The sequence below is a fragment of the Arachis hypogaea genome, chromosome 7, assembly GCF_003086295.3.
Source record: "Arachis hypogaea cultivar Tifrunner chromosome 7, arahy.Tifrunner.gnm2.J5K5, whole genome shotgun sequence".
Classification (NCBI taxonomy): domain Eukaryota; kingdom Viridiplantae; phylum Streptophyta; class Magnoliopsida; order Fabales; family Fabaceae; genus Arachis; species Arachis hypogaea.
In genome coordinates this window covers 36,498,857-36,502,823 of record NC_092042.1, presented here as the reverse complement: position 1 = coordinate 36,502,823, position 3,967 = coordinate 36,498,857, and the positions used below count along the sequence as shown (strand labels likewise).

Below are 3,967 nucleotides of genomic sequence, written 5' to 3'. Positions count from 1 at the left end.
TGTTCATCATTCTTTCAGGAGCCAACAATTTTAACATTCATGAAATTCAATATAAAAAATATGCACTGTTCAAGCATTCATTCAGAAGACAAAAAGTATTGTCACCACATATAAATAATTAGAATTTTCCTTATTAAGAACTCGAAATTAAATTGCCTCTTTATTCTAAAAATCTACTATTTTATTCATGTTTGATGATGATGAGAAAAATAATTTATAGCTTATTTGGAAATAAAATCAAAATAGAGATACTAATTACTACTACTAATATATAACTTCTAAGGTAAATTCCTAATAAGAACAGTTATCACAGAGTTAAGGCAAAGATTAGGACTCAACAACCTTTATTTTGGGAAGTGGATGTTCCTCTAGTCTGTGGGGTGCTTGGTCCTTCAAGAGATAATTTCTAACGCTTCAGTTCCTTCAAGTCACATCCTTGCTTTTCTTGTTCCCTTAGGTGCCATGATCTTGATGAGTTTTAGCTCAGTGATCATGGCAAATCATACCAACTTAGAGGTTTACTTGTCCTCAAGCAAAAGAAAGGAAAGGAGAGGAATAGAAGGAGAGGCAATTTCGAAATTCAAAAGATATGATGAGTTGAAAAAGATATGAGAAGAAATTAAAAAGATTTGAAAAGAATTCAAAAAGATAGATGAGTTTTGAAAAAGATTTGAAAAGAAATTAAAGAAAAATCAAGAAATATGTTTAGGATTAAAAAGTTTTTGAAATTGAAGTCGAAAGATGAGAGTTTGTAACATGTTTATGCAAGAAATCATGAATTGAAACATGAAATTTGGAAAAAATTTGAATTGAAAACGAAATTACCTCCTCCCCACAATCCTGGCGTTAAACGCCCAAACGCTGCATGTTTTGGGCGTTTAACGCCCATCAGTAGCTTCTCCTGGGCGTTCAACGCCCAGCTGTTGCTTCTAGCTGGCGTTGAACGCCAGAAACTCCTTTGTCACTGGGCATTTTTCTGAACGCCCAGGATGCTGTAAATTTGGCGTTAAACGCCCAGAAGTTGATTAGCCGTGCTGTGACAAGAGCATTTGGACCTTTTTCACTGAGAGGATGGGATGTAGCCATTGACAAAGGTGATGCCCTACATACATCTTGCCATGGAAAGGAGTAAGAAAGACTGGATGAAAGTAGCAGGAAAGCAGAGATTCAGAAGGAACACAGCATCTCCATGCACTTATCTGAAATTCCCACAAATGAATTTACATAAGTATTTCTATCCTTTATTATTTAATTAATTTTCTCTTTATATTTTCGAAAACCCAATAATCAATTATTATCCGCCTGACTGAGATTTACAAGATGACTATAGCTTGCTTCATACCAACAATCTCTGTGGGATCGACCCTTACTCACACAAGGTATTACTTGGACGACCCAGTACACTTGCTGGTTAGTTGTGCGGAGTTGTGACAAAGTGAGATTCACGTTTGAGAGCACCAAGTCTTTGGAGCCATTGTTGATGATCACAATTTCGTCCACCAAGTTTATGGCGCCGTTGCCGGGGATTGTTCGAGTATGGACAACTAACGGTTCATCTTGTTGCTCAGATTAGGTAACTTTCTTTTTATTTTCTTTTCAAAAAAATTTTTTATTTTCATTTTTCTAAAGAATATTTTCGAAAAAAAAAAGAAAATACAAAAAATTAGAAAATCATAAAAACCAAAAATATTTTTGTGTTTCTTGTTTGAGTCTTGAGTCAATTTTTAAGTTTGGTGTCAATTGCATGCTTTAAAAATTTTTCTTGCATTTTTCGAAAATTCATGCATTCATAGTATTCTTCATGATCTTCAAGTTGTTCTTGGTAAGTCTTCTTGTTTGATCTTGATGTTTTCTTGTTTTGTGTCTTTAGTTGTTTTTCATGTGCATTCTTGCATTCATAGTGTCTAAGCATTAAAGATTTCTAAGTTTGGTGTCTTGCATGTTTTCTTTGCATAAAAAATTTTTCAAAACTATGTTCTTGATGTTCATCATGATCTTCAAAGTGTTCTTGGTGTTCATCTTGACATTCATAGTGTTCTTGTATGCATCATGAGTTTTGATTCATAATTTTCATGTTGTGAGTCATTTTTGTTGTTTTTCTCTCTCATCATTAAAAATTCAAAAATCAAAAAAATATCTTTTCCTTATTTCTCTCAAAATTTCAAAAATTTGAGTTGACTTAGTCAAAAAATTTTAAAATTTAGCTATTTCTTATAAGTCAAGTCAAATTTTCAATTTTAAAAAATCTTATCTTTTCAAAAAACTTTTTCAAAAATCAAATCTTTTTCATTTTTTATTTAATTTTCAAAAATTTAGTTTTTTTTTAAAAAAAATATTTTTCAAAAATCTTTTTCTTAGTTTTAGCTTTATTTTCGAAAATTATGCTAACAATTAATATGATTGATTCAAAAATTTGAAGTTGTTACTTTCTTGTTAAGAAATGTTCAATCTTTAAATTCTAGAATCATATCTTTTAGTTTCTTGTTAGTTAAGTAATTAATTTTAATTTTAAAAATTAAATCTTTTCAACTATATCTTTTTTATCATATATTTTATATCATATCCTTTTCAAAATTTTATCTTTTTCAAAAATTTGATTTCAAAATATCTTATCCAACTTCTTATCTTCTTATCTTTTCAAATTTGATTGTAATATCTTTTTCAACTAACTAATTAACTTTTTGTTTGTTTCTTATCTTTTTCAAAACCACCTAACTACTTTTCCCTCTCTAATTTTCGAAAATACCTCCCGCTTTTTCAAAAATTCTTTTTAATTAATTAATTGTTTTAAATTTTTAATTTTAATTTTAATTTTATTTCACCTTTAATTTTCGAAAATCACTAACTACTTTTTCAAACTATTTTCGACAATTTCTCCCTCTCTCATCTTATTCTATTTATTTATTCATTCACTAACACTTCTCTTCATCTCAAATCACTACCTCTATCATCACCCTTGTGTTTGGATTATTCCTTCTTCTTAATCCTTATCCCCTTTCTTCTTCTACTAATAATAAGGAACCTCTTTACTGTGACATAGAGGATTCCTCTTCTTTTTCCTGTTCTCTTCTTTCTCATGTGAGCAGGAACAAGAAAAAGGGCATTCTTGTTGAAGCTGATCCTGAACCTGAAAGGACTCTGAAGAGGAAACTAAGAGAAGCTAAATTACAACAATCCAGAGACAATCTTTCTGAAATTTTCGAACAAGAAAAGGAGATGGCAGCCAAACCCAACAACAATAATGCAAGGAGGATGCTTGGTGATTTTACTAAACCCACGTCCAAGTTTGATGGAAGAAGCATCTCAATCCCTGCTATTGGAGCAAACAATTTTGAGCTGAAACCTCAACTAGTTGCTCTAATGCAACAGAATTGCAAGTTTCATGGACTTCCATCTGAAGATCCTTACCAGTTTTTAACTGAGTTCTTGCAGATCTGTAAGACTGTTAAGACTAATGGAGTAGATCCTGAAGTCTACAGGCTCATGCTTTTCCCTTTTGCTGTAAGAGACAGAGCTAGAACATGGTTGGACTCACAACCTAAAGATAGCCTGGACTCCTGGGATAAGCTGGTCATGGCCTTCTTGGGTAAATTTTTTCCTCCTCAAAAGCTGAACAAGATTAGAGTGGATGTTCAGACCTTCAAGCAAAAAGATGGTGAATCCCTTTATGAAGCTTGGGAAAGATACAAGCAAATGACCAAAAAATGTCCTTCTGACATGTTTTCAGAATGGACCATAATAGATATATTCTATTATGGTCTATCTGAGTTTTCCAAGATGTCATTGGACCATTTCTGCAGGTGGATCCATTCACCTAAAGAAAACGCCTGCAGAAGCTCAAGAACTTATTGACATGGTTGCAAATAACCAATTCATGTACACTTCTGAGAGGAATTCTGTGAATAATGGGACGCCTCAGAGGAAGGGAGTTCTTGAAATTGATGCTCTGAATGCCATATTGGCTTAG

The 3,967-nt window shown here is 32.3% G+C and overlaps 1 non-coding gene across 1 annotated transcript; it reads right to left on the bottom strand.

Moving 5' to 3' along the window:
- Positions 1-3,615: 3,615 nt before the first annotated feature.
- On the bottom strand, positions 3,616-3,722 carry LOC112704427 (small nucleolar RNA R71). Its single transcript, XR_003155052.1, has one exon. It is a non-coding gene; the product is annotated as a small nucleolar RNA R71 (small nucleolar RNA).
- Positions 3,723-3,967: the final 245 nt, after the last annotated feature.